This window comes from Plecotus auritus, assembly GCF_963455305.1.
Source record: "Plecotus auritus genome assembly, chromosome: X".
NCBI lineage: Eukaryota > Metazoa > Chordata > Mammalia > Chiroptera > Vespertilionidae > Plecotus > Plecotus auritus.
This window is the reverse complement of record NC_137784.1, coordinates 3,890,592-3,912,302: the sequence shown is the minus strand read 5'-3', so window position 1 is coordinate 3,912,302 and position 21,711 is coordinate 3,890,592. Positions and strand designations below refer to the sequence as shown.

The 21,711-nt window shown below is 42.5% G+C and overlaps 1 protein-coding gene across 1 annotated transcript in view; it reads left to right on the top strand.

The window, feature by feature from the left end:
- The first annotated feature begins 1,418 nt into the window (after nt 1-1,418).
- MID1 (midline 1) overlaps nt 1,419-21,711 on the top strand; it is a 246,639-nt gene continuing 226,346 nt past the window's right edge. Inside the window, exon 1 of the mRNA XM_080652560.1 lies at nt 1,419-1,680. The gene's annotated coding sequence lies outside the window, so the exon portion shown is untranslated. The remainder of the gene's footprint in view (nt 1,681-21,711) is intronic.

Here is a 21,711-nt window from a genome sequence, read left to right as displayed (position 1 = left end):
CAGGTTCATTTTTGCTATTGAGTTGGCATGGTCACCAAGCAGAGGCAATTTTCTTTCGAGAGAGAAGAAGCTGGATGGGGGCCTGGGCTTGGGGGGGGGGGGGGCGGCGTGCAGCCAGAACCATGATGTCACAGGTTACATTGTCTCTTGGGAAACTCATCCATCAAACCGTCACCTCCGATTCTATGCAGGGTCACCACAGAAAGAGGCAGCACGCCTCAGTTTGGCCATCTGAAGTGTGAGAATGTAGTGGAGCTGGTGGTGTGAAGCCGATTAGTTTTGTTTCAAAGGCCCAAATGGCATGCTGCCGAACACAGGCACAAGCCCAGCAGCATCGCCTTAGAAATAATGACTCGGCAGCAAGGAGCCCTCATTGCAAAATCCAGAACTGGGCCATCTGCTTGTCTCCTCTTTGATTTATTCCTTTCGAGGTTGTGAAGGATGTGATGGAAAGGTAAGTCTTGTTTTTATTTATTTTTTTAAATATATTTTATTGATATTTTACAGAGAGGAAGGGAGAGGAATAGAGAGTTAGAAACATATCGATGAGAGAGAAACATCGATCAGCTGCCTCCCGCACACCTCCCACTGGGGATGTACCCGCAACAAAGGTACATGCCCTTGACCGGAATCGAACCTGGGACCCTTCAGTCTGCAGGCTGATGCTCTATCCACTGAGCCAAACCGGTTTCGGCTAAGTCTTGTTTTTAAAAACTTGAGAGAAAGGGGGGAATTCCAGACTGATTATAGCATGCCTGCAATATACCAAGGTATTTCTTTTCAGTTAGAAGGGGACTTGGATTTATCAGGCATGAATAGTGTTGTGAAATACTGTCCTCTGGGAAGATAAGGTAAACTTTAGATCTTAAAAAAAATCATGTCTTATACCTCATCTATTTACCTCTAGTTCATATCCTCAGCATGGTTTTTAAATGAATTTGTACAAAAACAGTCGTTTCCGGGAACTTTGATAGAGCCTGTCGAGTCCCATTTTTTCAAATGGGACATCCTGCCTTTTGTGGGTGTTTCCGGTTTGCCCTCTGCTTGGGAGAGATGTGCAGCAAGCAGCTGCCTCAGTGGTGCAGGTGAACGGGGCAGCTCCCAGCTGATGCTGTGCCACCAGTTTGACGTGGTCTGTCCTGGGGGGGGAGGCTAAGGAGCACAGAGCTCAGGGGAGTTTCAGCCCCGCCTTTCCCACCCCGCAGAGACACCTCCTAGCATCTGGGGGACAGAAGGAGCAAAGGCTCACCTCCCTGCCTGGCCAGGGACCCGTCCTGTTCCCGGCCTCGGGGCTGGGTGTCCTGTCGCTGAGCAGCGCAGAGCGCCTCTCTGAGGTTGGCCTTGAAGGACTGAATGCCAGCAAGCACCCCTCCCCCGCCGGCCGCTCCCCAGGAGAGGCGCTTCTGCAGAAGTCATTTGGTGTGTGTGCGTGTGTGTGTGTGTGTGTGTGTGTGCGTGTGTGTGTGTGTGTGTGTGCGCGGCTTTCCCCTGTGAGGGGATTAGAGAAGAGCAGAGTGCTTTGTGAGAAAAAGCCTGGAAGAGGTTGCTGGGAGAAGCCAAGCCGAGGGGAGGGAAGACCGGCTTTCCCGGTCCCCTCATTGCAGGGACCCTGAGAAAGCCAGTTGCCTGGCCTAGGGCAGCTGGGGGCTTGCTTGCTTTCGTCTTCGGCGGGAGAAACGGGTAAGGCTCCTTTTTCCTCTTGCTCTGGGATGCTACTGCCATTGCTTTCCTGAAGTGCGGGTGCTGGGAGGAAGGGGAGTGGGCTAGCGGCTCTCCAGACACCCTGCATTGTCCCTGCCTCACGTCGGGGAAAGGCGCTGCTTCCTGAGCAAAGGGTTTGCGAGCCACAGCACCGTCTGACTTTTCCCAAACTCGATCAGCATCACTCTGGAGCAACTGACTTGAACAAAACATACGCTCGTGCGGAAACTATCACCCACAGAGGCCTGCACGCATTTCTAGGACAATCGTATTTTTCAAGTGCGGGGGCTAAAACAATGTTACTTTTCTTCCCGCCTTCTAAGTTCTTCTAGCTGGGCTAATAATCAGATTCATGGAGACAAATTAACAGGAGAACGTCAACATTTTCATACGTGTGCATGGGAATTCACATAGGCATGAGAATTTGAGGCAGCATTGGGTAGATCTGACGTTTTGGGAGGAAGGAGAAAGGGGGGGAAGGAGAGCTTAGGTTTCAGAAGTGAGACTGGGCAATTTCCAGGTAGTTGAGGAAGAACAGAACCCACCTGGGGGGGGGCGGGGGGGGTAATCCAGCTAACAGGCTTGGAGTCTTCCTGCTGGGGTGAAGATTCTTAAGGTGATTAAGCCCAAGCTCCCTTCCCAAAGCATTTTTCTCTGTCTAAACCGCTTGGGCAGGAGAGGGGGAGGGTCAAAGGTTCTTTCTGAGTCTTTTGTTTCTTAATAATCAATATCCCCAAACACAGCTGGGGGCAAAATTTTAATTCCCTTCAACAGCATGCATATCTCAATTTGATTAGTTTGGCGGTACAACTGCAAGGGGGTAGGAGAAAATTGGGTCTCTCTGGAAAATTCCAAGCTGTTTCCTGTATTTCTCATCACACATGTCACCTGCTTTGTAACTAGGGCTATGCGGACCAAAGCCACCGCTAGCAAGCCAAGTAGTCCCAAAAGCAAGTTCCCGACAGCGCGACATAAGGGCAGAGAAGTCCCGCTAAAATGAGGAAAATGGAATTTTAAGTTAGTCGCCAAGACCCTTAGATTCTCTGTCACTCAGCAATTGTTCTGATCAGAAAGAAAACAATGAGGAGCCTTCCTTCCCCGACGTCAGAAAGGATAGGTACGGTGTCTCCTTCAGCGTTTTCACGGAATCACACAGCCTTATTTGGCAAATGTTATTTCTTCCTCCCTAAGTCCATTCTGTTATTTTTAGAATTGACTTTGGTATTTGTGTGTAGCATACACACACACACACACACACACACACACACACACACACACACATATATATATATATATATATATTAACCTGGGAAACTTGAGCATGAATCATTTAGAAATATATTAATTCAGCTTGAGGCAAATTATCCCTCAAGCAAATGACTCAAGCCCTTATGAGTTGGCGTGTGTGTGAAGATATAAGTAACAGACAGCTGTTGCTTCTGTGATGGACTAGTCCAGAAGCCTGTCCTCAGAGCTGAGGACCAAATTCCTGGAAAGCCTGCCCGCCCCTCCCCCACCCCACAGGAGGGAATAGTAATCTTTGTTGTGGTTGTTCTGCCCTGAGAAGGTCTGGATGCTGTCTAATGTAGCTGACTCTGCATTATCCCTAAAAACGAAAGCCTTGCTTTATACAAGGTCCTAATGGGAGATGTTTAGTTTCGGAACTTAGCACATACCAAATAATACAAACACTATTCCAGTTGAATCAGTGCATCATGAAAACAATGATCAAGTGCCGTGAATCAGCACCCGCTAATTACCCACAACTTGCACTTCAATTAAAAGTAGGCCCAGAGAATTTTTTCTACTCGATGGATGTTGCAGTCTAAAAATGACCTGGTTATTAGAATATTCAGAAATTGAAAATGTGCGGCATTTATTTCGTTACTAAATAACAGGTTTTTCAAAGGATGTAACTATTTAAGTAGTTTCTTTGCATAGATATTAGTATGAACACCTGGAAAAAATATATGCTCTTTCTTTAAAATAAGCTAATTATTTGCCCGAGGTAACCTTTGCAAAAGAAAAAAGAAAAAAAGAAAAGCCAATTCCCTTTCAATTTCCATTTCCATTCTTCTTCAACTGAAATGCTAATTCAACCCAACAGTGTATCTTTGCCTTTAGGACTTGTTTAAGGAATGCAGGCAGTTAATTTGGGGGTCCTGCATGCTAGGTAACAGTTAATCAATTCATCTGAACTCTCCGGACGCCTGGGAGGTTTTCCAGGTTTGATCAATGTTATTTACTATTTTCGGCTGCATGCTGGTTCCAGTTCCAAAGACTATTTACCTTCATAATATTTGAGCCCAAGGGTGTTGAGTTTATTAGAATGGATTTTCTTTCCAGGCTGATCTTTTAAAATCTTGTTGCTGGTCGTTTTTCACTATTGCCTTGTGAGAGTTTCATTCATCTGGCACCGAGTGCCGGGGTGTCACTAGTGGCCCTCGTCTGCTATGAGAGAGAAAACCCTATGTTGGTGGGGCTCCCTGCAGAGTCAGCCAAGGCCGGAAGGGAAAGATCAACTCTTGCTGTTCTGACGATTGTTTGCATGTTCACATGGTCCAGTTTCAAATATGGTTTCAGCAACAACAAAAAGTGCTCATTCTTCTGAATGACTGATACATTAAAATATATCACCGGCTACGTAGAACCTGCGAGTTGCATTGATCAGTAATCCTCCCACATTGCACAAGACCTACCTGTGTGTGTTATCCTCCTCCTTCGGCATTTAAATAATTCCAAAGTAAGTTTCCTCTGTGCAGCTGACCATTACACAGATTGGGAAAATATGGACCAAAATGTTTGAACAAGCGAAACTTTCTATCTTACAAATTACCATTTTTCTCATTTTGCCTTGATATATTAATTGTTTTCTGTTAGATGGTTTTTGTTAAGTGTTTTGTGAAATTATGTATCACAGTGATGGACATCATTTATAATAACAAATAGGAAAAGGACTTCATGGGAAAGAAATGAAAGGTTCTTTAATCCGCCTGGTAGCAGACACTGCCTGGCCTCTTCACAAGTATGTTATCATTGAGTTTCCTCAACAATGCTACAAAATAGGTATTATGATGATCATCTTAAGGATGAGGACACTGAAGCCCGAAGAAATTAAGAATGAAATCATGTCATGTGACTGCTAAGGTGGCAAACCCAAATCTGTCCCCTGCTCTTTTTAGCCACTTCTACATTGCTCTCTTAATACCATATCTTTCTTCCCAGGTCCCCTATCAATTGATAATTCCCTACAGTTTATCTTAATGCGTCCAGAAAATCTCCCATGACACTTTCAGCTGTTCTCTAACTCCCTTTATGAGCCGACAACCAATAGATGTAAGTACAGATTGCACAGGAGCTGCACATGTTCATGTGTAAAAAATGTTTTTGAAATGTCAAGGTAGAAACAACATATTATATTAAATGTAGAATGCAGCACTGTAGTTAACACTGCTGTATGATATATAGGGAAATAGTTAAGAGAATAAATCCTAAGAGTTTCATCACAGGGAGAAAATTATTTTCTTCTTTTATTTATAGTGTATCTATCTATCTATATAAAAGGCTAAGCGACCGGCTGACCAACCGGTAGGTATGATGTGCACTGACCACCAGGCGGCAGACGCTCAACACAGGAGCTGCCGAGCGACAGCAACTTTGCAGAGTGCCCTCTCGCACTCCGGAACTCCTCATTTCAACCTGATCCCCGCAGGCCAGGCCGAGGGATCCCGCTCACTCTGCAGACGCCCTTCGAGCCCTGACGCCACCCCAGGGAGGGACCATGGGACGTTAGCTCCAAGGCGTGTCCGGCCTGTCTTACCCAGTCATACCGCACCAGCCCCCTTCTAATTAATTTCCTTTCAATGTACACAAATCCATGCACCAGTCCTCTAGTATATAATGATGGATGTTAGCTGAACCTATTGGATAATCATTTCAAAATATATGTAATTATATCATCATGCTATACAGCTTAAATTTATACAGTGATATATATCAACTAGAGGCCCGGTACATGAATTGGTGCACATTGAAAGGAAATTAATTAGAAGAAATATTTTAATATTGCTATTCGCCCTTTCTCTGTAATAGAAGTGTCAACCAAATTTACGATCAACAGTAACAGATCGAAACACATGTGTGTGATTGGCACCAGCGAGACCTTTATATGTATCACGCATGTGCAAGTCAACTTTGCCTTTTATATATATAGAATAAACTTGCTTAATTAGACCTGCTTTCTGATTTAGCAAAACTTTTTCTAGCTCAGTAAAGCACCCCAACTTCTCTTTCAGGTAATTGTCAGCAACACAGCAGTAATTAACAACACGAAGCAGATTATTACTGTAGATCACACAGGGAGAACAAAGAGTAAAATATTTAACTGCAGCAGTGTTTGACTATATTCTGTGCAGTGAGAAAACCTGAAGTCATTTTCAAGGTCCACCATGTCTTACTTCTTTTCAGTTGGGTCAAGTTGCTAAGCTTTCTAAATCTCCGTTTTCTGGCTAATGAGAAGAAAATAGGATTCCACGGAGTCTCCTGTGTACCTACCCCAGGACTTCTGTGAGGATCAAATGAGATGAGGCACAGGAAAATGCTTCACAGACATTTGGTTAAAGTGTGAAATGTTTGTACCTGGCTATAAAGCAAGTCGTGTTCCTGGGCCAAAGAAATTCCAAGGAAGTTAGTTGTCTCTAGGGAGAGGAAGCTGGGCACTGCTATGTGACATCATTACCCAGTGCCCACAGCCACCGTTTCTGGGCTGGGCTGGGCTGTGGGCCACAATTTGTCCCATGGGGTCGGTCTTGGCAGCGTTGGCTGCAATTTGGTGGGCTGTTGCTCTGGGGTGGTGGCAGGGCCTGTGTCCCACTTGGGGGAAGCCGGGTGGTGTTTTGTGGGCGCCAGGTCTGCGGTGCTGTTTCTCTGTAAATGGCCAGTGTGTGTCACGGCAGCTCCTGCGTTGAGCATCTGCCCCCTGTGGTCAGTGCATGTCATAGCAACTGGTCAGACACTTAGCATATTAGCCTTTTATATATATAGATTATTTCTCAATAAAAGTGGAGAAAAAGAAGGCAGCATATTAGATAGATGTACTTGGTAAGGGAAATAAGAAGTAAATTTGGGCCAAAACCGGTTTGGCTCAGTGGATAGAGCGTCGGCCTGTAGACTGAAAGGTCCCAGGTTCGATTCCGGTCAAGGGCACGTAACTTGGTTGCGGGCACATCCCCAGTAGGGGGTGTGCAGGAGGCAGCTGATCGATGTTTCTCTCTCATCGATGTTTCTAACTTTCTATCCCTCTTCCTTCCTCTCTGTAAAAAATCAATAAAATATATTTTAAAAAAAAAAAGAAGTAAATTTGGTTTGGATTGGGTGCATGCCTGCTCTGGTTTTCACCATATATCCAGTAGGGGACCTCAGTCTTCAAGAAAGCTGGGATGCAATCTTGTCTCCTCCATTATTTGTATGGAGATATGGCTTTTCAACCCCTCTCAGCCTCACTTTCTGCCTCCATCAGGTGAGTTAAGGGAAGGGTGGGGTTATAGATACCTGGAAAATGCATCCCTAGTCCCCTTCTAAAGTTACTAATTGAGAGCAAGGAAACAATGGCATGCCATTAATAAAAAAGACTTCTAAGTGTATCAGTGCATTAGTCTAGCACATTCGTAGTATAGTCACTGATTGACCTCAACACATTGATTTAGTCAGCACTATCTATCCAATTCCCTTGTGTATTGGTTTTCTATATCACTGCTATAACAAATTACCACAAATTTAGTGTCTTAAAACAACGTGAGTTCATTTTCTTACAGTCCTGGAGATCTGAAGCCTAAAATGGATCTAAAAGTAAGGTGTCGGCAGGGCTGCATTTCTTCCGGAGGTATTAGGAGACAATCTGTTCCTTGCTTTTCCAACTTCCAGAGGCTGCCTGCATTTCTTGGCTCATGGCTTCACATCACTGTGAATTCTTCTTTCATTGTCCTTTCTTCTTCTCTGACTTTGTCTCTCCTGCTTCTTTCCATCCCTTACAAGGACCCTTGTGATTTTATTAGCTCCACCAGGCTAATCCAAGGAAATATTTCTATTCCAACATCTTTAATCACACATGCAAAGTCCCTTTTGCCATATAACATAACATGTTCACAGGTTTGGAGAATTAGAACATGGACGTCTTTGGGGGACACTCTTCTGACTACCAGACATTCCAATATATTTCTTCATAGCTACATGATTTCTGTGTATCCCATAATCTTGTAGGTAATGGGGAGCCATAAAGGATTTCAAGTGGAGAGGTGAAATAATCAGGTTTCCATGTCAGAATCCTTACAGAGAGAACACTATAGACATGGAGGCCCAACTAGGACACCAACTGGAATGCAGGAGAGAGAAATTGAGAACATGACTTGTGTCAGTGTCTGTAGAAGAGGGGGCAAGGAAGAGTTTGAGAGAGATTAAAAAGAGTGCATTGCCCTGGCCAGGTGACCCAGTTGGTTGCAGTGTTGTCCCATATGCCAAAAGGTTGTGGATTTGATCCATAGTCAGGGCACGTATGGGAGACAACTGATGGATGTTTCTCTCTCTCTCGCTCTTCCTCTCCCTCTCTAAAAAAGATCAACAAAAACATATCCTTGGGTGATGATTTTAAAATATACTTTAATAAAGAATACATTGGCAGGACAGCTGAGAGGAAGAAGTTTGTGACAGATAATTCGGGTGGATAGTGGGGAGGTAGAGAGGATGGGTGACTGTGAGAAGAGGCATATACACTGAGTGGCCAGATTATTATGATCTCTGAACGCATAATAATCTGGCTACTCAGTGTGTGTGTGTGTGTGTGTGTGTGTGTGTGTGTGTGTGTGTATGAATTCGTGCATGGGTGGGGTCTGGCAAGCCTGGCCAGGGGGAGGGGACATGGGCAGTTGGCCAGCCTGCCTGCTGGTTGAACTCCTGGTCTAGGGGACAATTTGCATATTAGCCTTTTATTATATAGGGTATACACTGAGTGGCCAGATTATTATGCATTCAGAGATCATAATAATCTGGCTACTCAGTGTATACTGCACTAGGAGCTGGGGATACAATGGTAGCCAGAAATACCTCTTCCCTCATGTAGCTCAAAACCCATCCGTGCCAAAACCGGTTTGGCTCAGTGGATAGAGCGTCAGCCTGCGGACTGAAAGGTCCCAGGTTCGATTCCGGTCAAGGGCACGTAACTTGGTTGCGGGCACATCCCCAGTAGGAGGTGTGCAAGAGGCAGCTGATCGATGTTTCTCTCTCATCGATGTTTCTAACTCTCTATCCCTCTTCCTTCCTCTCTTAAAATATATTAAAAAAAAACAAACCCATCCGTGAAGACCCTGAAAATAATAATAACAGTGACTCATTTATTGAGTGCTTTATCTTATTCCAGGCTAAATTTAATCTTCATACCAACCCTCTTAGGTAGATATTAGTATCAGTATCATCCCATTTTTCAGATGAAGAAATTGAGACAAAGAGTTTATAGGATTTTCTGAAGTTTGAGCAATTTGCAAGCAGAGGAAAGGGATTTGAAGCCACATAGTCTGACTCCAGCATTCATGGTTTTAATTCTTACACTTTTACTGCCTCACTTAACAATTAATTATGATTTTATGGGACATTTAGTATGAGAACGATCTGTGCATTTCCATGTGAGGGCAACAGGGATAACAGTTATTGCTGTTGAGATAAACTGTGAATTTTTCTGAGGCAAATTCCCACAGATTCACAGCTATCAGGAGGAAGTGATCCATGATAAAATAAAATGTTTGTATGGGGCTCTGGACTGGGCATAAGAGCACAATTAGAGAAAGATCTTATTTCCCTGATCTCTAAGAATTTATATCCACATGGAGAAAACCATATTGAAATGATAAAAAATAGATGATCAAAACCAAAATGGGTCCAAGGCACTCTAGATAAATCTGCATTGAGGCTATAGTCCTTTTCTGAAAAGAAGTGGGTCAAGCTGATCAGATGTAGGGATGTTATAAGCATTCATCAAATGACTCAATGTGCTATGCACTCTCTACACATTCTCCCATTTAAGTCTTACTAGAATGGGAGTTGAAGCCTTATAGATGGAGAAATCAAGGTAGAGAGGTAGGTAAGGAACTTGTCCAAGGTGACAACTTGATGATCCACAGAGTGAGATCTGAACCCCAGGGTCTCATGTCTCACTATGCTATGTGTGTGTTTAAAGGATGTGGGTTCAATGTACCAGACAGAACTGTCTTTAAATAAAAAATTTTAATGCCTCATTAATCCTAAAATAATGTTAAATTTTTTAAGGTCCTGGTATCTTGATATGGTTGTTCTTCATTATTATCATTGACTAGTCTGTTGGGTAGAGCTGCCTTATGTGTGTGAAGATATGAGTTTCAGTGTAGGTGAGCTTTTAAAAAAATGATCTTTGCCAAGAAAGATATATGTAAACATTTTTGCATCTCTTTTTATCCTCTTAAACTATTTTATAATCTTTGTAGAAGTTATAATGTGAAATTATATAACAAGTGCATTTGGGCTCTTAAATTATATATAATATATATTAGAGGCCCAGTGCATGAAATTCGTGCACTGGAGGGGGTTGTACCCTCAGTCCAGCCTATGCCCTCTCACAGTCTGGGAGCCCTCGGAACCCCTCGTTCCTTACCGCCTGCCTACTTGTTGCTCCTTACCACTCAGCTTGTTGGTCCTTAGTGCTGACCCGGCTTCTGGCTGAGTGGTGCTCCCCCTGTGGGAGCACACTGACCACCAGGGGGCAGCTCCTGCATTGAGTGTCTTCCCCCTGGTGGTCAGTACGCATCATAGCGACTGGTCCTTCTGGTCATTGTGCCGTAAAGGTCGCTTAGGCTTTTATTCTATAGATATATATCATTAGGTAACAAATACCAAGAGATATTATCAGGAGAAATGTGGTACACTTTTTTTTCTTTTGTAGCTAGATCATCTCAAAGATATGAGACCTTGCTCCTTAATTTTGATCCTTAATTTATGAAACAGAATAATTTAAATTTGTTTAACCTTTTCCACTGGATGTTTACTTAACAAACAATTATTTGGTATCCACTCTGTCGGGCACACATTTAATTTCACTTGTTCCTAGCAATTCTTGCTAGGGAAGTTCCCCTTGACAGTGGAGGAAGGAAAGTCTCAGAAGAGCACAGGCGCACTTGAACTCCTGGCTTTTGTCCTTCAGCCTGGAAGACTTGCTCACAGGCCCCTCAACTACCTATCTAAAATGGCTGCTCAGCCGAAACCGATTTGGCTCAGTGGATAGAGCGTCGGCCTGCGGACTGAAGGGTCCTGGGTTCGATTCCGGTCAAGGCCATGTACCTTGGTTGCGGGCACATCCCCAGTGGGAGGTGTGCAGGAGGCAGCTGATCGATGTTTCTCTCTCATCGATGTTTCTAGCTCTCTATCCCTCTCCCTGCCTCTCTGTAAAATATCAATAAAATATATTTAAAAATAAATAAATAAATAAAATGGCTGCTCAGAGCCCCTGGAGAAGGACTCCATATTTCTCCACTTGGAACAACCAACTAGGAGAATTTGGTTATATCCCTATGACCAAAATTAGGCACATTTTGGGATCATGATTCTATTTATTAAGATAATCTGCAGCTTGCTTGAATGAAAGAGGATACCAAAGCTCATTTGTTGAAAGGATAACTTTCTGCAATTGTATAATTTGGTTCAAAGTGAGAATTCCCAAAATATAAGAATTCTAAAAACATAGCTTGCTAGCCAATTGCCGAGAGATTTACATTCAAGATTGACATCTATTCAGGCTTATACTCTGCTTACACACATGTAGGAAAAACACTTTTGGTGAACCTTGCATCTAACCCCACGTTGACTTCTTCCAAAACTCATGACAAGAGGGGGACAGAGCTAGAACTATCATCTCAGAGTTTCTGACCCTGTGTTCAATGCTTAGAGTAGGTTACGATCAGTTTTAATAGTAAATAATACATAATTGCTGCCAGGTGTCTTTGGTTATTGGGAAATAGCATTTAAAATAGTGTTTTCAGTGATATATTGCCTAAGGAAGATGTCATCGTGCAAGCTTAATAGCAGTGCTTGAAGGTGAGAATTCAGTATCATATTGAAAGGGAAAGTTTGTTCAGATTTTTTCATCCACCGTTAGGGAATCAAACATCTCCTAGTGTGTCTTATATTTATAAGACCAATGATAAAAAGATGCTAAAATCCATAGTTGAAACCTAAGTAAGTAGTTTTCAATATACCAATAAGATCTGCAAAGACAAATAGCATGAGCCTTCGATTAAAAATGATTTCATGCCCTAGAGGTTTGGCTCAGTGGATAGAGCATTGGCCTGTGGACGGAAGGGTCCCAGGTTCGATTCCAGCCAAGCGCACATGCCCCGGTTGGGGCTCAGTCCCCGGGGGGGCGGGGGTCATGCAGGAGGCAGCCAATCAATGATTCTCTCTCATCATTGATGTTTCAATCTCTCTCTCCTTCTCCCTTCCTCTCTGAAATCAATAAAAAAATATTTTTAAAAAATGATTTCATTCAGTGAATTTCCAATACAAAGTTCAGCTATCCTCAGGTCACAATAACACTGGCTTATTCTTCCCTGCAATTCTGCGCCACAAAGATAGGTTAGCTCTACATGTCCATTAATTCAAGTTAAGGTGATCAACAAATTTAATTTCCATATACATGTGTAACTTCAAATAGAGGCTTTGAAGCTACTGCAGACACAAGCTTGCTCACTGAATTTTATTTGATAATACCTATCCTGCCACATAACAGCAAGAGCAAACATTCTAAAACTTCTTATAAGTAACAGGAAATCAACCATCTCTGTTAATTATGTGAACTTTCCCTCATTAGGAATGCACTGTATGGCCCCAAGAAAAGTGTGGGAAATTGGCACATAACTGGGACATAATAGGCTTTTAAGCCTTATATTTTTGGGAACAAAACTGTCCTAAATTAAAATAAAAATGACATGTAAATGAGATTTGTATGGCTGAATGTGGACAGAAGGGCTGTAAAGATATCAGTATGTATTAGAACATGAATAATTTATTTTATGATGTAAAACCTAATAAAGATTTAATGATCACCCATATGCCTTTAAGATGATGTGAGAAATAGTAATATGGTGGGCAAATATAAGCAGCTATTGCAACTCTGTCTAAAATACCGTTTGTGACTTGTCCTGTGTTAGTTCCTTTGTCACAGAATGAGGCAATAAATGCTTGCAAAGAAGCTTCTCTTCCAAGATACCTGTTCAGTGACTGTTTTTCTCTAAAACCATGAAATAAACTCTAACTTCGGACTGGGACTAACCATTTTCTGATTTATAAATGTAATGATTTCAATATCATGGAAAATTTTTGGTGAAGAAAAACTATTTTAGGGGCTTACTTTCCCACAAATATTGTTGGCCTGTTACTTTTAATCCCATTTGAATGCATGCTATGGAGTCGTTGAGTTAAATCCATCGTATCTTGGTTATTCTTCATGGATGAGTTCCAGTTCTTCGGTGATAGAACTAAATGCCCACAAGATGCTGTGTATCAGCAGTGAAACAATTAGTCGTTGAGAAGCTTTGGGGAAATCACTCAAGCAACGAATTAATTATTGTGATTCTGGTCTCCCTTCACAAATGCTAGATCTCAGAAAGGATCCCCCACCCATCCCAGTTCTTGATGCTCTTATTAAAGATGTAAAATTTCATAAAACCTTTGATAAAGCGTTATGAAGTCTCTTTCTGTGTAATACAACTGGTATTTTTTCCAGATTCGTATTTCCATAATTAAACATCCTAAAATACAAATCCCATTATTATTTGTTATGTCTAGTCAGTAATTAGACCTCAGCTGGTAGGGCAATTTCAGAACAGAGTTTACCAATTTACATACTAATCCAGCAGAGTCTGGTGGGACATGATTAGCATAGATTCAGTCAACATCTTAATTAGCCTGAATCCCAGCATGCATTCTGAGGTGCCTTACCCCAACCCCACCCCTGTGGGTCTTGTTTAGCTGACTTTTTTTCTTCCCAATTCCCACTCTTCAAAAGATATGTTCCAGTATTCTTTTTCACAGATGCAATGGTTGGATGTCAAAGTGCTATGCTTGGCAAGACATTTTGTGCAAAGCCCTAGAAATGTGAGAAATCTGGCCAGGCAAATGATGAATCCACAAACCGGAAGTAACACCAAATGACCAGAGTGTGTTATGTTAGCATACCCACTAACCTCCCCCCCGCACCACTGACTCACCCCAACACTAGATAACAAGGTCCAAAAGCCATCCTCAATATATGAGAATCTTATTTTCTAAGACACTAGAGGAAATTCCTTATTCCTGTCCACGATCATTGTTTATCATCTCACGTGTCAGGAAATCCCTAACCAAAACGCCACGTATTGCATAGTTAAGCCTCTGGCCCCTCTGGCCGTCGTTAGTGGAAATGGAGAACTATGCAGAGCTCCTCATGGAGCCGAGAACCATCATTAAACCATCCCCTTCACTTTATCTTCTTTAGGTAGAATGTTTTCCAGCTCCTTGACTCTTTTCTCCTAGGTCCTTCCCTTCAACTGTTTGATCGTCTTTGTGGCTTTCCTCTGAACTCGTTCCAAGTTCTCCACACCCTCTTAATTGTGGAGTTCAGAGCTAGGTGGAGTACCTTTGAAATCATTTGAATGGCCAGATTTCCTCAGGATAGGTATTTAAAATGTAGTGTACCTCCATATTCAACTCGCTTCTATAATCAGTCCTTGCTATATTCGTTAGCTGGCTAGCTGTGTTTATTCCCCTCCCACTTCTAAAAAATTGTGTGTGTGTGTTTGTTTTTAATTTGTGTGCTATTCTATAACCCAGAGGGGATTTCTTCTATTTGCGTTGTAAGATTTTATTGCAGTTTATCACCTGCATTTGGAGTTTTAATTTCAATTTGCAAAACTATAAAGCACTGGTAACTCCTGCCAAGGTTTAAAGTCATTGGCAGACTCAGTCTGAGCACTGCCAATGAGTTACTGCACAAACCAAGGGCATGAAGGCCTCAGTGGGAACTGGCATGATCCCGGGAGGATACCACTCACTAACAACTTCCACTCAGGGACTCATCTCCCTTGCTTTCTTTTTTCTTTTTGCTGTGTCACCCTTCCCTGCTTTTGACCTTTGTCTCGTGACATTCCCTCTCTTTTTCTGTTTTCTTTTTACTCATTCCTTCTTCCTCTTCATCTCTTCCTTTTTCACTCCATACCTTCCCGTTAGCCCTGCTTGAGATTTGTTCCCCAGCCAGAAAATTTTTTTTATTATATTTCTTTATTGATTTCAGAGAGGAAGGAAGAGGGAGAGCGAGAGAGAAACATCAATGATGAGAGAGAATCATTGATTGGCTGCCTCCTGCACGGCCCCCCCACTGGGGATCGAGCCTGCAACCCAGGCATGTGCCCCCGGCCAGAATCGAACCTGGGACCCTTCAGTCCGCAGGCCAACTCTCTATCCACTGGGCCAAGCTGGCTAGCGCCCCAGCCAGAAAATTTGTCCGGTTATCCTGGTGGGGAGTGACATGGGGAGAGACCATGGAAGACGAGAAATACGCACCCCATTTTTCTTTCTAGCTTTGTACCAGCTTAGCTGGGAAAAAAGCCACATAGGAGACAGGTAAGAACAAGTCAAAAGCACCAACTGATGGATATTGTGAAAATCAAGGTGAAGATGGAAAACGGGCCACTTCCGCCCTCTCCAGTGCCAGCCCAGGAAATGTTTACATCCTTTCCTAGTGCGCACCTTCCTAACCACACAAAAAGGCTAGTCAGAGTGTTGCTGTGTTTGTGCATGAAGGACCCAATCTCACTCACATGTCAGCGCCAGGCATATGCTTTAAATTCCGGAAGGGGTCCCAGCATGCCTTCACAGCCAAGGTCTGTATTGATCGCTGGCTAGAAACTTAAGAATCTTCAAGATTATAAAAGGTTTATTCATACATCTTTGGAGATTTTAAAAAGTAGTTGTATGTCTGTGCTCAAGAAGCAGGTGTGAGGACTTTTGCATGGATGTCTCTAGAGCCAAAAATATCTTGCTTTTGAAAACTTTAAAGCTATAGAAACAGTTCAGATAGCCCCTGCTTCTTCAGGGGTTACTGATGGGAGAGAAAACACGTACATTGGGAGTTTTGTTTAACTGGCTGGTTGGTTCAGCTTGTTTTTTATTTTTTTAAAATATATTTTCTTGATATTTTACAGAGAGGAAGGGAGAGGGATAGAGAGCTAGAAACATCGATGAGAGAGAAACATTGATCAGCTGCCTCCTGCACACCTCCCACCAGGGATGTGCCCGCAACCAAGGTACATGCCCTTGACCGGAATCGAACCCGGGACCCTTGAGTCCGCAGGCCGGTGCTCTATCCATTGAGCCAAACTGGCTAGGGCTACACTTTCCCACTTGTCACCTACAAGTGTGGCCAGACCTACAAGTGTGTGAGAAAGGAACTTCGGTGTTTACGAATTCCAGTAAATGACAGGATCCATCAGAGTGACTTCGTAGGCTCTGGTTAAGAAAAGGAATTATTGATGGGGATGTAAAATGATGCAGCTATCTTGTAAAACAGTCTGGAGGTTCCTCAAAAGGTTAAAGTTACCATATGACCCAGCAATTCCACTTCTAGGTATATACTCAAGAGAAATTAAACCGTATGTCCACACAAGAACTTGTGCATTAATGCTTATGAAACCATCATTGACAATAGCCAAAAAGTGGAAACAATGCAAATGTCCATCAACTGGTAAATGGATAAATAAAATGTAGGCTATCCATATAATGGAATATTATGCAGCAATTAAAAAAGAATGGGCCCTAGCTGGTTTGGCTCAGTGGATAGAGCGTCGGCCTGCGGACTCAAGGGTCCCAGGTTCGATTCCTGTCAAGGGCATGTACCGTGGTTGTGGGCACATCCCCAGTAGGGGGTGTGCAGGAGGAAGCTGATTGATGTTTCTGTCTCATCAATGTTTCTAACTCTCTCTCCCTCTCCCTTCCTCTCTGTAACAAATCAATAAAATATATTTTTTAAAAAAAGGCCTCTCTAAAAAAAAAAAAAAAAAAAAAAAAAGAATGGAGTACCGATACATGCTACATTGTGCTAAGTAAAAGAAGTCAGTCATACAGGATCACATGTTGTATGAGTCCATTTGTATAAAATGTCTAGATTAGAAACAAAGTAGATTTGTGGTTGTCGGGGCGGGGGGGGGGTGGAATAGGGAGTGATTACTAATGGATACAAGGTTTTATGGGAGATGAGCCTGTTCTAAACATAGATTGTGGCGATAGTTGCACAACTGTGTGAATATACAAATGAAACATTGACTTACACACATTAAATGAGTGAATAATATGTATGTGAATTGTCAACAAAGCTGTTAAAAATGAAAAGAAAACGAGTTCTCATACAGAGCCTAGTGTTTGATCCTTCAGAAAATGCTTTTATATGTTACAGTTTAAAGATAGCTAACTATGTTATCATTTTAAATAAACATTTTCTCCAAGTGGCTCCATTGCAGATACCGAATAAGACAATCTCAGCATGGTTGTGGCTTTAGAGAATGTACCCCAGAACAAACCTTGAGCCACGATGTGGAGTCTGTCTTACCATTAGTGTGCTTTGTAAGAGTAATCCAAAGGCTGTACTCTTTGGAAGTTAGCTGCCATTTTCTCAGGGAGAATAATGGTACAGACCTCCAGCAAGCTCACAGAATTATATTAGATCCAATTAGATGTGTATTATCGCAGCCCCTTAAAGAATGCCATGGAGCCCTAACCGGTTTGGCTCAGTGGATAAGAGCGTCGGTCTGCAGACTCAAGGGTCCCAGGTTCGATTCCAGTCAAGGGCATGTACCTTGGTTGCGGGCACATCCCCAGTAGGGGGTGTGCAGGAGGCAGCTGATCGATGTTTCTCTCTCATCGATGTTTCTAACTCTCTATCCCTCTCCCTTTCTCTCTGTAAAAAATCAATAAAAATATTAAAATAAAAAAAAAGAATGCCATGGAGATGCATAGCTTTAGAACAGTGGTCGGCAAACTGCGGCTCGCGAGCCACATGCGGCTCTTTGGCCCCTTGAGTGTGGCTCTTCCACAAAATACCACGGCCTGGACGAGTCTATTTGGAAGAAGTGTTAGAAGAAGTTTAAATTTAAAAAATGTGGCTCTCCAAAGAGATTTCAATCGTTGTCCTGTTGATATTTGGCTCTGGTGACTAATGAGTTTGCCGACCACTGCCTTAGAACATAACCAGCAGTGTGTATTGTAAATATCAAATATGTGTTTGCTTAACATGTTAATATTTAGGTTGAATTTGGTTATTCCTGTGATCCTCTTGATCCTGACCTTGTATGATTACACATCTCCCTTCCACACACACAATCACACCCAATGAAATATGCATGGACATTTACGTTAGCTACAATTTTGGTTTGCAAAAACCAAATGAGTATCTTATATTCCTTTTTTAAAAAAATCGCCTAACTTCACTAATGAAGGTGAGGAATGCGAAAGCATGGCTTCAACTTTTAAATTTTCCGAAAGAGAACAAGAAAGTTAAAGAAAGTGAGAGACCAGGGATGCAGCCAGGTCCATGGGAATTGTAAATACTGTTTAAATAAGTACCGAAAGGGCATCTGAAGCAGTACTTGCAAATAGATTTCGCATTCATAATTGTTCATGGAATTGTTTTCTGAATGAATTGAAAATGTGAGGTAAAGAGAAATTTTGTTGAAAGGGAACTCATTGTCCAAAACTCCTTTGACTCCAGACACCCACACACGTGCTGGAATAATACATCACATGGTTCTGTAATTGTAATTCTAAAAACTCTACTGAGACAGCACATTCTTCTACAGGTCGGAAAAAAATACATTTCTATCCTACATCAAAAATAGATTTTTTCTATAACGTTTCTGTACTTTGAAATGGTTGAATACGCACGAGTTTGCAAACCTGGAACAGACAGTTCCTGTGTACCCTTCATGCAGCTTCTCCCAATGATAACATCATTCGTAAGTGCATGTAGTGTCAAAACCTGGAAATTGACATTGACACAGTAATTGGGTTTCATAGTGGTGAAATTTCCCTTAGAAACTGGGATACAAATTATCGCAGAATTTCAAGTCTCAAGTGTCACAACTGACTGTTTTTATTGGTTCAAGCTTTTATTATTAAAGGCTATCATTTGATTCTTGATTCTTCATGTAAGCAAATGTTGCCCTAGTGTTGTTGCTGTTTTTAATTACAAGTATTGAAACACAGATAATAGTGCGTTTTGTCTTATGTTTGTATCCAAAAATACTAATAAGCTCCATTTCAAAACATATTACTATATTTTAGCTCTGCATTGCTTTCAGACAACACTTAGATCATTAAATTAGACCCCTATTGTTCCCTCAGAGGTGGCAGGAGTTATTGAAATGTATTCTGCATATTTTGTTTCTGTAATTATGTCTAATCAGTGTGATGTGATGCTGTAGTAAAGTAATTAAGAACACATATTTGAGATACAAGTGGAAACAAAAGAGAAACTCGTCTACTTTGCTTCTAGGTGACAGACATGGATAGAAACTGGAAATATTAGACAAGATCAGCAGCCTGGAAACAAAAATGAGTTAATGGGTAGAGAATGCGCATTTTCGGTAGAAATATCTTGGCTTTAAAACAAAAGCGAGGGCTTCGTCATTATGGATTCTTCTTGCCTTGCGGAATGGATGCGGAAAGATGCTGAGGGCTCATAAATGTGTCCAAAGACCAGTTCACAGCGCCCAGGGAGGGAGGCTTTCTCAAAGAAATGCCTTCCCATGCTGGGTAAATGGCATGTGTCAAGGGGGGGAGACCCCAGTGCCGTCTGATTGAGCAGGGGCTGCGGTGGGCCCTTTGTGCCCTGATCATTTACATGACTTAAACACAACAATGAGCTCCACAGTCAATACAACAAGACACTTTGCCATAGCAACAGTTTCAGAATGCGGCACAGCTTCGGTGCTGTCCCTGAGACAGAGCAAAGTCCCACACAGAAGCATTCCTTATGAATATGTTGGGAGATTTCTTTATGCCGCTGTGCGTGGTTTCAGATTCCGCTGGGTTCGGGTTTTATGTACTCGGCCCATCTCTCCTTTGCTCTGTGAGAACGTGCTTTGTGTAGAAGTTGGGGACACAACCGAGGGGTCAGAGGGTGGGAATACGTACTTGGCTGGGATGGGAATGGAATTCTTGAGTACTTTCGCAGAAAACTATTAATCCTACCCAGGAAACCATGTAAAACTCAGGAATGTGATGGACAACCCGAAGTCCTTGTTGGTTTCTTTGAAGGTATGTAATAAATGGCCCTTTTAGTGTTTGCGCTGTGCGCTGCTATCACATATCAACATGTGCATATAATACAACCCACTTTAGAAAATCGTAAGGAAATGAACTCCGCACTCAATGCTGTTGTCCAAAAGACACAGCACATATGTCATCAAAGCTGTAATTAAGCTCCACTATTTTCCTCTTCTTCCAAGGTCATTTCCGGGCATCGTAACATTTTCCTGTTAAGGAAGTCCTCCTTTTTAAAGAGAAAACAATAGTACTTTCTACAAGGTTGAATCTAATGCAGTTGTTCTGGTAGAAATTTCACTGAAGGAGGCAAATCAGACAGGGAAACCAGATAAAGAACTTTAATGATCAGTGGTAACAGTTGGATATGATTTGGCTATGCAGCGTACAGTGGCTTTCACCTTTAGGAGATAGAGAACTTCATCGTTTGTTGGCTTGAGACATTCGTGCTTCTTCTGAAAGATGCCTTCTGTGGCATATATGCCTTGTTCCTTTCCCTCATCTCTGTTCCCCTTCATTGATTTCTGGGAAGTAGCCATCCTTTAACACAGGAGCTGCTTCTAGTGATAGATGAGATGCTGGCTCCGTGCACCTGACTCCATAGCAATGTATAAATTAGTTATGAGCTGGTAATAAAAATCCCTAAATGTCCCTGCTTCTCAGGAAGCCACAGATCCCAGGGGTCCCCAAGCAATGAGAGATCAAACTGGACTCACCAATGAAAACACGATGAATTATTTACACACATCAGCACTTGACGTTGGTATCATTGAATCAGGAGACCCTTTGTTTGCTACATGCTGCATTGATTGCTCCGAAAACTAGGTTTGGGCGCAAGACTAGGGAGTGAGTGACCAAAGGTAAGCTTTGAGTGTCAGAGTTTCTGCACATGTTTTTCTGTGATGTCATAAGGAAAGCGATGTTGGATAGTACAGCGATATGTTAAGGAGTCTTGAAATCACAAAGCTTGTGTGTTAAGTGCAGAGTGCAAGGGATGGGGTAGGGGTGGAGAAGCAACTATAGTTCTCTTATCTTGGGCCAATGAAGGCAAAATTCATTTAAGTAGAGCTGGAGAGAAGTCTCCAGGGAGAAGGCCTTCCAAGTAAAATCCCACTGGAGAAACTTCAGCGACACCAGACGGGACTGTCTCTAATTCATGCGTCCTGTTTCCTCCGCCGTCCTCTAACGTGATTTCTCGAGCACAGCAGGGCTGGGGCACCTCATTGCAGAAACTCCTGGCTCTGTATCATAGGCATTTTACGTGCTAAATTGTGCATTGTGAGAATAAGGCATGTCCTCCCGAGTCAGGATGCCTCTAACATTCAGCCTACTTCAAAGGCAGAACAGGTTTGATTCTTTTGTGAACCTGGGAAGAGGAATAACAATCTTTGTTTTGTAAGTTCTCTAATTTTCAAGGCTTTTTACAGTTGAAGGGCTGCCATTTGAAAGCTGTGGGCTTGGTGGGTGAAGGCTGAACAATGGGAAAATGTCATTAAGCTGAGCCAAGGCTGATTTTGAAGCAGTTCTAATACGTTCCCTATTAGGTCGAGTGATTCGATTCCCTAGCCTTCCTTTCATGCTTGAAGAATCGCTGAGTCCTTGACAAAGTAATGACGGCAATACTGGCTGCCAGCAAAGGGAGCCCCC